Source organism: Tupaia chinensis, unplaced genomic scaffold (genome assembly GCF_000334495.1).
Source record: "Tupaia chinensis unplaced genomic scaffold, TupChi_1.0 Scaffold000113_1, whole genome shotgun sequence".
In the NCBI taxonomy this organism is placed as follows: Eukaryota; Metazoa; Chordata; class Mammalia; order Scandentia; family Tupaiidae; genus Tupaia; species Tupaia belangeri.
The window spans coordinates 703,814-717,402 of record NW_006159577.1 but is presented as its reverse complement, the minus strand read 5'-3'; the positions used below and the strand labels follow the sequence as shown (position 1 = coordinate 717,402).

The following is a 13,589-nucleotide window of genomic DNA, read 5'->3' as shown; positions in this document are numbered from 1 at the left end:
TTGGAATTGAGTATATATTTGCTTACAGCTTGCTTCTTTTAAAATAGTTGGAGGGATTAAAGATAGTGAAGCTCCCCCAAATCACCCCCTGAGGTGTCCTGTAGAGACATGCTTTAATTGGGCTTGCTGAGGATCCAGCCCTTATTCATCCCACTAGTATTCGAGTGTCTCTGTTGCGCAAGGCACAATAATGGAATTGGGGTGATAAAGCTTGGCTCTATTCAATGAGGACAAGTTACAGGCTTCCTACAACAGCAAAGCCCACTCTAAAGTTAAAAGAATTCCCATAAAGATTAAAAAACAAACACTAGGCAAGCACAAGTCAGCTTTCTGAGGCTTAGCCATTTGTTTCCCAACTGTTTTCCAGCTCAAAAGCTCTCAATTTCACCTCTAACAAGATGTATTCCATCAGCGCTTTCTACATAAATCACAGCTTGTGATAGACCTTTTGTTTCAGTCTCAAGCCGTTAGGCCTGAGTAACTCCAGGAAAAGGGCTTATCCTCCAAGATCATAAATCTTCTCTTTCTACCATAATGTGAAATGTATCACACCACTTCGAATGTTACTTCAGACTCGTCCTTTATTAGCGACGCCTTTGGTTTTGACCATTTGGAATGCTGACTGTATATCAAAAGCCCAAAGGGCTTGGTAGGCCAGGAAGGTGGCCTCCTTTTCTACCTGGAACACAGCCAGGCCACTGGGTGAACCCTGCAGAAGGCCAGAAAACATTGTCTTGGGGCCAGATAGAAAATTCCAGATTTTGAAAGATGATCCTTGAAATAGGAGAGATAAATCAAAGGGGTTCCAGGTTCTCATCCACATATAGGCCCTGAATCTTCAATCCTTGAGGTCTTTTCCCTGTAACTTCCCATGCGCCATGGTTTTACCTGATATCTCAAGTGACAAAGAGATTTTTCCTTTTCTCCTGGTGCTCAGCTTTCTGATTGTGAGCTCTGGATCAGAGATGCTAGGAAGCAAATCCTAGTACATCTAATGAATACAATAGTAAGTAAAAATACTTTCCTAATGGAGAAGACTGATTAAGATGAATGTACTTTTAAAATAACAATTAAAAAAGACTAAACATTAGTTACTCAATGAACTTTTTAAATACATGTGATTCTGGAGATGAACTAAAGTTTATTCAGAAGAGACTGAAGTTTACTGAGAAAAATAATCAGTCCCATAGGCTTCTACAGGGAAGAAAAACACTCTAAATTTATGAAGGAAAATAGAAGAAGCTTGTACATTTGGCACATTTTTAGGTCATATAAACTATAATCTTTTCTATTACAAAAAAATAGGAACTTCTTAGTTGAATGGAAGCATAATATAATTTTTTTGTTTGGTATTATATATTTCAGTTCCACTAAGCTGCTGGGAATAATACTGACCCATCAATGATTATAATCATTAACTATTATCAATAACAAAAGCGAATATAATTGTTGTGTATCTATATAATTAGGGTGCAATCATCCAAGTGGGAACAATTGAGTGAGTGAAAAGAGACACTATTAAAAAACAAATCCTGGGGCCAGGAAGTGGCATAGTGGTTAAGGTGCTGGACTCACATGATCAGCCATGGTTCTAGTCATGGACCCAGCAGCTTGAAATTCGTGCCAGGCTCTCGTGTGTGTGTGTGTGTGTGTGTGTGTGTGTGTCTGTATGTGTGTACAAAATCCCAAGGGGAGAATGGAGGAGAAGAGAGGGATTGCAGCATGGCTATCCTCTCTGAGAGGTGAGTCATTGCTTTCTCTCTCTCTGTCTCTCCCATGAGTACATGAGCCCTATAGCAAAAATCTCTATACATACATACATACATATATACATCCTGGCAATAGACAGACTGGGTCATCACAGGCAAACTGGGACATACAGTCCTTTTACATATATCACCCACCTAGCTCATATCTATTTATCAAGGTAGTCATTATTATTCCTACTTGGCAGACGGGGAAACTCAGGCTTTCCCAGAGTTCCAGAGCTAGTAATTGCAAGTGCTGGGCTTAGCATTCGCTTTTCTGGGCAGACGCCCAGCCTGTAAGAGACATACTATTAGCCTTGTGGTGTACAGGGTCTATGAGAAGGGCCAAGGCAGAGCAGACTTTAGAATCCTCTCATGCTCATGAAAGCATCTGGAAACACGCTGTGTATGGAGGGGAGAGAATGAAAGGACCAGGCAATGGGACTACCTGGCTAATGAATGCCCTTATACGTTCACCCCACGACACTGCTCTGTTTTATCCCTTTCCAAACAATGCTTTCATATCCAATGTTTGATGGAATGTAAAAGCAAACAGAAACAAACCCTTCAAAGGCAGAATATACTCTCATTTCTCATGTAACATTAGGATGAGAATGGCATCTGTCAAATTAGAATCTGCCTAGATGTTTGGGAGTTCTGCATACACATGGGTAAGTTAGATATTTGTGATAAATATTGTTATCAATGCCTCCCACTCATGGCACACCACTTCACACCCCCTTCATGCCTAATGACTTATAGACATATTTAGTCTTCTCAGTCCTATAATGTTATCCTGTTTACAGGTGGAGAAAATGAGATGTGGAGATTGCTGGCAGTAAGCAGCCGGGCCAGAACATGGGAGCCACATATGGGAAACTACACAGCCTGTGTGCTTTGCTCTGTAGTTGTGCAGCCCACGTGGCTCAGGCTATTTCTGGGTTGCTTTTAAATAAACAAAACAAGACAAACTCATTGATTCAAACTTTCAAAGGATTTATTCACCTGAATGTCATGTCAGAGAATCGGAGATCAGGGCCTATTGTAGTTGTTCTTAATATTTTGCATAGATATCTTGGTGGCTTGCTTTGGGAAGGCTCTGTTCAGCTGAACCATTACTGTAGAAGCCATATCGCTTCAGGCACCCATGTCTCTTCTCCCCATGGGTAGACAGGGAACTTTTGTTAATCTGGACATACTGTGGTCTCTTCAGCTCTGTGCAATGCATTTGCCAAGGGTCTTTTCCTACTTTGTTGTTGTTGTTGTTGTTTAAAGATGTGGGGCCAGCAGATGGCATAGTGGTTATGTCACCGGACTCACATGTAGTCAATTGTGGTTCAAATCCTGGACCTGATGGCTTAAAATTTATGCGTGTGTATGCATGCCCAAAATCCCAAGAGGAGAATGGAGGAGAAGGGATTGTGGCTTGGCCATCCTTTAGGAGGTGATTTCTCACTTTTTGTCTCTTTGTCTCTTTCTGTCTCTCCAGTGAGCACACGCACTCTATAGCAAAAATGTCTCTTAAAAAAAAGATTGGAGGGACCAACAGTTAGCGTAATGGCTATGTTGCTGGACTCCCATGTAGTCGACCGCGGTTCGCGTCCCGGAACATTAGGATGAGAATGGCATCTGTCAAATTAGAATCTGCCTAGATGTTTGGGAGTTCTGCATACACATGGGTAAGTTAGATATTTGTGATAAATATTGTTATCAATGCCTCCCACTCATGGCACACCACTTCACACCCCCTTCATGCCTAATGACTTATAGACATATTTAGTCTTCTCAGTCCTATAATGTTATCCTGTTTACAGGTGGAGAAAATGAGATGTGGAGATTGCTGGCAGTAAGCAGCCGGGCCAGAACATGGGAGCCACATATGGGAAACTACACAGCCTGTGTGCTTTGCTCTGTAGTTGTGCAGCCCACGTGGCTCAGGCTATTTCTGGGTTGCTTTTAAATAAACAAAACAAGACAAACTCATTGATTCAAACTTTCAAAGGATTTATTCACCTGAATGTCATGTCAGAGAATCGGAGATCAGGGCCTATTGTAGTTGTTCTTAATATTTTGCATAGATATCTTGGTGGCTTGCTTTGGGAAGGCTCTGTTCAGCTGAACCATTACTGTAGAAGCCATATCGCTTCAGGCACCCATGTCTCTTCTCCCCATGGGTAGACAGGGAACTTTTGTTAATCTGGACATACTGTGGTCTCTTCAGCTCTGTGCAATGCATTTGCCAAGGGTCTTTTCCTACTTTGTTGTTGTTGTTGTTGTTTAAAGATGTGGGGCCAGCAGATGGCATAGTGGTTATGTCACCGGACTCACATGTAGTCAATTGTGGTTCAAATCCTGGACCTGATGGCTTAAAATTTATGCGTGTGTATGCATGCCCAAAATCCCAAGAGGAGAATGGAGGAGAAGGGATTGTGGCTTGGCCATCCTTTAGGAGGTGATTTCTCACTTTTTGTCTCTTTGTCTCTTTCTGTCTCTCCAGTGAGCACACGCACTCTATAGCAAAAATGTCTCTTAAAAAAAAGATTGGAGGGACCAACAGTTAGCGTAATGGCTATGTTGCTGGACTCCCATGTAGTCGACCGCGGTTCGCGTCCCGGACCTGGTGGCTTAAAACTCACGCCAGGCGCATGTGTGTGTGTGCCCAAGATCCCGAGAGGAGACTGGAGGAGAAGGGATTGCGGCGTGGTCACCCCCCCTGGGGGGTGATTTTTCGCTTTCTGTCTCTCTGTCTCTCTCTGTCTGTCTGGTGAGCGCATGCGCCCTATAGCAAAAACCTCTCCAAAAAAAAAAAAAAAAGATTGGAATAACTATAAAATGTTTACCTTTTAAAGAGAAAAGAAATATCCATACATCCAATTTTAAGTGTTAACATGATGTTATATTTTAACAACTCAGAGGAGTGTGTTGTTAAAATCCTTACAATTGATGGGACCAGCAGTTAGCATAATGGCTATGTCACTGGACTCCCATGTAGTTGACCGTGGTTTGTGTCCCAGACCTGGTGGCTTAAACTCATGCCGGGCACGTGTGCGTGCGTGTCCAAGATCCCGAGAGGACAATGGAGGAGAAGGGATTGTGGCGTGGCCATCCCCCTGGGGGGTGATTTCTCACTTTCTATCTCTCTGTTTGTCTGTCTGGCGAGCACACGTGCCCTATAGCAAAAACCTCTCCAAAAAAAGAAAAAAATAATCCTTACAGTTGAAAGACTTTAGTGAAATATAATAGTTTATGATTAAAGTAGACATGTTATAGCTGTATCAAAGTCACCTTTCCTCCATTGCTCTAAGGTCTGTGAGGCAATGAGTATATTTTAACAATGCCAGTTAAGCCACCAATTTGACAGGTATATTAACTCCACCTATTTAGACAAAAAAAAAAATTGATAGTCTTTCTTTTCTGTTGCTACTATCAGATACCTCTGGGCAAGTGAAAAACTCAGTTTGTAGAGAAAACAGGAAATAGAGGTTTTTCAACGAATTGGATAATCAGTGGGAATTCACCTGAACTAGGCTACTGAGAATTGGAAATAAGGAGGAACAGACTGAGAGACAGAATCTGTATAATTCTGGAATTTATAATAAAACAGCATCTTAGCGTAACATGGAGAATGTCTCTGAACTTCAGCAGAGACTAAGCCCATGCGGGAGGATGGTAAAAGCTCTCCTTCATGGAGAGCGTATGCCTAGGTTGTCAGTCAACCACCAGGGAACTTCGGTTCTTCAGAGGAAAACAGATTGCATCTCTCTATGGCCACATGGAACATGACTAGTATTAAGTCCATTCTCTAAAGAACCAGGTTCCCTTTTTGTGATAGCAATCCTGGGAGTAAATATCTACTGAGCACTTGCCAGAGCTCTCTTAGATAAGTGCAAATACTATATTCCTTTTTGCAGCTGAGGAAACAGAGGTTAGGGAGTATAAATATCTAATCTAAGGTCTCTCAGACTTCACTCTGTACAAGGACAGTGTGTCGTGTTTATTGTGCTTGGACAGGGTTGCTGTATAAAACATAAGATAATTAGTTAAATCTGAATTTGAGATAAACAATGAGTAAGTTTCTTTTTAGTGTAAGTTGTCTTATGCACTATTTAGAACATAGTTATAAAATAATTATTCATGATCCCAAATGCACATTGAAATAGGCATCTATGTATGTACTGGCTAAACCTGGTAACCCTTAGTATCTCTTCTTCCTCTAATGATCCAAAGCTATAAAAGCGTCACTTGTAAATAATTGGTTTTGAAAGCCTTACCCAACTCAAAAAGTCAAAAAGGAAGTAACTGTCATGTGTTCAAGAGCCTCTCCTCTCAGATGTAAGTCTGGTACCACCCATTCTCCTGTTAGCAATGGGGGGGGGCCCTTTCCTAGAGCCCTGGAGCACCTCCTGGTCCCTGGGTGAGACTTCACTTTCTCACTGTGATCGGTACCATGAGGCAGGCACTTACTCATCTCCAGCCCACGAAGGCCCAGAGGTTCCCAGAACATATTCTGATTCCACATTCTGATTCACAGTGAACAGTCCTGACGGGCCTGCTTAGCAAAGATACTAATCCCAATATAGTTCCTAATATTCTAAACACTAGACACATCTAGATACCCAGCAAGAAGGGAATGGCTCAAATGGTTGGCAAATGCACTTAACGAATTAGTTCTCAGGCATTAAAGACTCTAGCTTTGAGGATTAAGTGGCAACATAGGAAATATATATGGTATATTTTTCAAAGAGAGAGAGAGAGTGGTACAAAGTCATGCTGACAATGAAATATATACATAAATAGAAGATCTGAAAGGAACATATAAAATAACCATTATGCTCAGGTTATTGGAATATGAGTGATTTTAATATGTGCCATTTTCTACTCTTTTTATAATGTTATAACATGTGGACAAGGTTAAAATGCTTCAAATATGCTCCTTGCCATCTGTCTTCTCTCTCACTTGAGGGAAAGGAATTTGGGGGGGAGGTTGCTGCTCATTGTTCATGTCCAGCACAGACAGGAGAGAGGTGCTAAAATCTATCACCAGGGGATGGGTGGCTGGTCTGAAATCCAAAGGAGAGAGAATCCTCCTCCTCTCTGGGGATTAGACCTTCTTCATTCTCTCCAAAGAGCAATGGGGCTGAACCGGTGTCATGACCCTCTGTTAAAGAATCACCCTGAAACCAAAGCGAACACAAATGAAAACAATGGGGCATCTTTACTCTTCTCAAGGCAGATGTTTACCTCTAAATCACTGAACTGTTGTACACCATCAGACCAGAAAGCCAGACTAGGTCCCAAGAGGTCATCTGGTCATGCGCCACCCAGAGAGTGGCCTCATTGTCCAGCAGAAGTTCTCCTCCCTGGATGGCTGTCTTCCATGGTCCTTAGCATCTGAGCCCAGCCTCCTTTGAACTGTGAGGCTGCCTCCATGGCACATGCAAACATAGGCACCATATAGAACCATGAACATCCTTATTCTCTCAAAATGTGGGGAGGGACTCAATGTTAGGGACAGCTCATAGGCTCCTAGCCTTGCAGGTTACTAATGGTGTGTTCTGGGTTTCTGCAGAGAGGTGCTGTTTGCAGAGAAGATGCCAGGTCTGGAAATCTCTGCAGCACAGCATTCTCCCTCCTAAAAAATGGGTCCTGTTTAGAGTAATTGGCCTTTGAAGCCTTACATGAAATGCAATGGGCAGCTTTGTAAGATTTGGCCTATTGCTAACCAGGTTTCATTGGGTGAATCTCTCAGCCTGTGAGCCAGTTTCTTCACCTGAAAAATGAGAACAAGGCTAGTGCTTATGTCTACAGATTGTTGGAAGAAGAGCTGAGAAGACCCATGACTCCCAGTCGGTGCTTAGCCTACAGAATGGCATCTCTTGGAAAACGAGGTCCCTGGCATCTCAGCAGCCACAGAACCAAGAGCTGGCTATGACAAACTCATCAGGGATGTTTTGGTTGATCTGATCAGTGTGCTGATCTAGATATTCGCCTCGAGCTACCATTTTGGGATTTAATCCTGCATTTCTGGGCTGTTTTCTAACCACAAAGAAGATAGGCATCACCGGAGTGACTTCAATTTTCAGAAATGGTTGGTGATCGCGGAGATTGCTAAGAATCTGTAATTTCACACTTCCATAGCAGCAGTCAGTAGATAAAAAGCATATAGTTTTCCTGTCTTCTTGCTTTCTGACTCTCCTTGGAGATCTCAGCCTTTATTCAATACATACTCCAATTTCTTGGGAAATTAGACTTGCAATAGGAAATTTTCTATCGTTTCACACAGGGCCAAGGGAAAAAAGCCTTTGTCAGCTGATTCATCATACTTACTAATTGCTCCTCCACTCCTTGGAGATTTCGAAAGCTCAGCTCTGCCAACTCTATTGCAAATGCGTTATTCAAACAAGAAATATTCATTTTTGCCTCTGTCATTTTTCCTATCAATTTATAGTTTAAAAGTTTTCACAAGCCCTTCCACTTAGGATACAATTTGGGGAGAAGTATTTTGCTTACAACAAGCAGAATTCTAGATAAACTTGTGCAATTTAATCTAGTAGTCCCTCCTTCCTTAATAAATCTAAAGCATAATGCTCTGACATACATTCAAACTGGATTTCAAAGAAGTATTTCTCATATTTTAGCTTCATGTGTCTCATTCTTCTGTTCTCTTCAATCAGTTGAGGTTGTAAGTGCCGAGAATATGAACACTAATTGGGAACGAGTGTTATTTCTCCACAGAAAGGATTCTGTTGTCTGCCTTTGTCATACCTACTAAAATGAAGAATAAACTGCCTTTTAAATGCCCTTGAACAAATGAGCTGAGGACCTATTAGATATCTATATTAAAAAATCTAAAAGGCTGCAACTCAAATTTTAGAGAGAATAATAAAGATGAGCAATGTTAGGGGAATTTCCTCAGCAGCACTATGTAGCGTGTACCTACACGATATAAAGAAAGTGGTGACATTGTTCTTTTTTTGTCACTTTAGTGCAGGACAGGGGCTGATGGCAGGCCAAGCAGGGACCTGTGGAGAGCAGAAACACTGTGACATTAAAGGAAATTCCCCATTGCCTTTGGTCAACTTTAGTAAATGTCATGGTTTGCCTCTAACTGCTGGAGGGAGGGAGATTTGTGGATTGGATATGGCTGTTTCGGGGTATGCTGACAAAAGTGAGGGTGTCTGGACTTCCGTTTTCTGAGGCTCATGCTAATGTTCCTATCTTGGCATATCACCACACAGAACCCTCATAGCATCCCAGGGGTTGGAGCTCAGTTTCATTGATGAGGAAAGTGGGGCCTCTGTGTTGCTAGGTGTTATCTGAGTCATGCAGCCCATAATGACAGGGCCTGGATTTGAACTCAACACTGTGCCCTCAGAGTAGAACTGATGACTGCCACCCTAGCTAAGCTTGTATATCTCTGGACATCTGGACTCCTGGTGGTCAGTACTGGGGAAAGTGTGGGAGAGGGTGATTTCCAAGCATGTCTCCGAGTAACCAGTATGGCACCATCCACAGTCAGTACCACCCATAGAGACCTGATATGAGTGCCCTCAGGAAGATGAGTACCCTCAGGAAGCCCTGAGAAAGGGTCTGACTTGGGTATCCTCATTCCTTGCCTTGAGGTTGGAGCAACCCTTGTTTAACTTTTCCATCCTAGGACAGCCAGTGAAGGCTGCAAGCTGGGCCCATGCCAGCAAGGAGAGCCCCAGGAAGGAGAAAGGCATACCTGAACACATCCCCAACATTCAGGCATCTCTTTTTTAGAGCCATGGTCTTGCTTTTCAGAAGCCTGTAGTTGTGGACTATTATGTAGGGCCCCTCTGGGGAGTGGGTCACATAGGCATGAGAGGGAGGAACAGGCACAGAAAGGATGGAGGGCCATTCTAATTCTCAGGAAACTCAAGGACACGGTGCCCAGCTCCATCATGAAGGGAGTTCTCACAGGGGTCTTCTCTTAATACCGTTAGCTCATCTCTGCTCAGAGCACAGCACATCGCCTTCAGATCACTTCTCCTTTCTGCCTTTTTTGCCAACCTGGACTGTAGACAGACACACTGCCATTGTTACAGGATTACATTAACATGTCTAAAGTCTGTTGTCAGCCAAAAGTGAGCAGGAAGAGTAGGCAAAAGGTGGTGCAGTAATGCAATGCTCCGTAAGTCTTAGCCACATGGGAAGGTTCCAGGTTCACATCTGGAGGTTTCCCTGAACATGCTGAGTATCCAGAAATGGAGGTAGAGTGAAAATTACCCTGACACATGCAATGGGTATTTGGAAAGTAGCAGGGACAGATAGCTTGTTAGGGACAGCCTCAGACTCAGATGTGCTTCCCATGATGTGGGACTAAAGCTAAGGGTAGATGAAGGCATAAAGACCCTACTGGAAGTGCTGTCTCTCTATCTCTTTCTGTCTCTCTCTCTCAGTCATGGGAAAAAGGTGTAAATGAACTCAAGAAAAACAAAGTTGCCAGGAAGCTAAGGAGGAGGAGCTTCCAAAGGTCTTTTGCTAACCCCAGGCCAGCTGTTTCTTAGAAGATCCCCTCAGGTGCTCTGGCAGGAGATAAGGGAGCAATTGCTCAGGGGAATTGGACATCAGGGAGGCTCCAGTGCCAAGCCAGCCTCCTTCCCTCATGGATGGCTTTGGTTTGCCATCAGAAACAAGGCTCCTTCCCTCTGTGAATCAGAATTGGGAGTGCAAAGCAGCTCTTTAGAAAGGAAGTATCCTCAGGAGAGGCCAGGATTATCTGATTCCACTGTTCCAACTGCTTTCAAAAGAGACTGACCTGGTGGCTGAGGCTTGAATGCTTTCTCAGGGATGGAAAAACAAAAAACAAAAAACAAACAAAAAAACCCCTCCTGTTTGTATCATATTCATATATATATATATATATATTTTTTTTTTTTAAGAGGTTTTTGCTATAGGGCATGTGCGGTCACCAGAAAGACAGAGAGAGACAGAGAGACAGAAAGTGAGAAATCACTCGCTAGGGGGGATGGCCATGCCGCAATCCCTTTGGGCTCTTGGGCACACATGCTCATGCGTCCAGTGTGAGTTTAAGCTACCAGGTCCAGGACTTGAACTGCGGTCGACTACATGGGAGTCCAGTGAGGTAGCCATTACACCAACTACTGGTCCCTCACACTGATACTTGATCAACTCCTTGGAAATGAGGGACAAGAGCTGGTTATATTGTAAAACATTATGTTTATGGATAATGTCACATCCTAAATTACAAAGCAAGGAAGTGGAATGGAAACAAGAGATGAATTACAGTCATGTGTTGCTTAATGAAGGGGATGTATCCTAAGAAATAAAATCACTGTCCAAACACCATAGAGCATACTCCCCAAACCTAGATGGTATAGCTACTATACACCTAGGCTATATGCTACAGCTTATATACTCCTTATGGGATGGTCTGTCATTGAGTGAAATATCGTTGTGCAGCAGGTAACTGTTCCTAAAAATATGTCACACCCAGGGACTACAAACAGGCAGTTACAAAGTTTCAAAGCCAAATGATCTCTGCACAGTCTTTTAGTAAAGTAAAGTATCCTTATTTTACAGGTGAGGAAACAAGCCCAGAGAGATGATAAAACCAGTGCAAGGTCACACAGCAAATAAATATGAGATCAGGACAAGAACTTCCATGATCTTTGTATTATTTTGCCTGATTATTTCAAAAATTGTTCTGCTGTTAGTTTTCAGCCAGAAGCCAGACTTCTCTGCAGAACTGGGTAGAGGCATGCATGCATATTTATAGCACATGAGATTTGAAAGTAAACATGCATTCAGGCTGCAGCATGAAGGTAAGGGGGGCAAGGAGTTTCCCCTTTACAAAGCAGGTTGCTCTTGTCTACCAGTCTGATAACCAGCTGGGATTTCAGCACATACCATTTTCAGCATTTCTCACCAAAATGAGCAAAAGACTTCAGTATGAACCATAGCTCAGAGAAATGTTTCTGGCAACACTGTTCCTGTCTGACCTCCCTGGAAATATAACTGGGAATTCCTAGTGTCACAAAGGAACCATTATAGGGTTATAACAGGATGCAAGAGTCCACTGCATAGTAATTCTAGCCTACCTCCCAAATGGAACAAAGCCTAAGACTTTCCTAACTTTAGCAGAAATGGAGGTAGAGTGAAAATTACCCTGACACATACAATGGGTGTTTGGAAAGCAGCAGGGACAGATAGCTTGTTAGGGACAGCCTCAGACCCAAAATGCCTAGTACAGACAGCCCACGCAAGCTGGGATTATACTCTTTGCACATGGTACAGAAGGATAAAAGAGGATGGCTTGAAAATAAAATAATGAGCCCCATCCTATTCCTAGAGGCCAGTACTATTTTTCTAGTCACTGGATATCTGCCTGCACAAATCTAGGATGGAATCAGAACCACCTGGGAAGGATGCATGAGTTCGAGAGCAGGTGCAGGAACACGAGGAGGACAAAGGTGAGCATAGATGCAGCTGGTGAGCATGTGGCTTGCCTGGTGGAGAGCTTCCCTGTGGAGCAGAAAAGGCTTCTCTGCAGTTCTCTGGCCCATGGGCTGCACTGGTGAATGGTATGTGGTCCCTAGAGAAGACCAACACACTTATGATGGCTACAGTGCTCTGGAATCCTTATGTCATCACAATGGGATCAAGATAGCACAGGGTTAAGCATTTGGGCTGTGGAATCTCATGTGCCTGAGTTTGAGTTCTGACTACTCCAACCAGTTGAGTGACCTTGAGCAACACTTAATTTCCACCTGTAAGTTGAAATGAATAATTCTACTCTCTCTTCCAGTTTGTTGTGAAGGTTAAATGAGAAAAGGCAGATGCAGGGTGCTTGGCAGATAGTAAATGCTCAGTAAATGAGGATAGTAAACAATTTTCGTTCAAGGGTTACTATGTGCCAGGCACTTTGCCACTTGCCAGGACAAGAAGATAAGGAAGACTGACTAAATCACTGTCTCGCAGAGGTTATGGCCTCTGGGACTATGGCTGGTTTGCAAACTGCTCTAAGTTCCTGGTTAGAAATCAAAACACATCTTATATTGGCTGAAGGCAACCAAGTCTTACTTTGTTCTCTGTTCTCCTTTGATGCTTGCCCTCTGAAAATAACGTCTGATCCTGTAACAGGTTAACATGATATTTCTGTGAAGATAAATGTTTCCTGTTGTTGGCAACATTATCATCATCACTGTCACCACCATCATTACCACTAACATCACCACTGTCACCACCACCACCATCGCTGGTATCATTGTCATCACTACCATCCTCTTTGCCATTACCACCATAGTCATTGCCGCCATCACCACTGTCACCATCACCCCCAGCATCACCATTTTCATCACCATCACTAGCATCGTTATCACTTTTTCCATCATTACTATCATTAATATCATCCCTACCACCATCTATCTTCATTATCACAGCCATTGCCATCTTTACCACCATCACCACTATCACTTCGTCATCACCATCAAGCATCGTTTGAAGCAGTTACTAAGTTCTAAGACCTTTCTCACCCCCTTAAGAGGATTATCTCACTGACATACAAGTAAAATGCCCTTTGCTTTTAACACCTTTACTATACAAGGCATAGACCAGCAGCATCTGCCTCACTAGTCTCTTGTGGTGAACACATTCTCAGATCCCATCCCAGACCTACTGATTCAGAATTTTCATGTCAACAGTATCCCCTGTGATGAATAGGCATATTCAAGTTCGAAAAGTATTGGCTTGGATAAGAAGATGGATTTCAGGATGGCATCATCTCTGGGCATGAAGTGACTAGTTTAGAGAGACTCTCCCAGTACCTTGATCAGCCCTTCTACCTCATCTTTCTCA

General features: G+C 42.9%; 1 protein-coding gene and 1 long non-coding RNA gene across 2 annotated transcripts in view; both read right to left on the bottom strand.

Moving 5' to 3' along the window:
* ADAM12 (ADAM metallopeptidase domain 12) overlaps nucleotides 1–13,589 on the bottom strand; it is a 457,774-nt gene that overhangs the window by 259,626 nt on the left and 184,559 nt on the right. The window lies entirely within an intron of this gene.
* Nucleotides 6,620–12,322, bottom strand: LOC102493324 (uncharacterized). The gene is made up of 3 exons (XR_333893.2): nucleotides 12,152–12,322; nucleotides 8,689–8,770; nucleotides 6,620–6,922 (listed from the first exon to the last, which is right to left on the bottom strand). It is a non-coding gene; the product is annotated as an uncharacterized LOC102493324 (long non-coding RNA).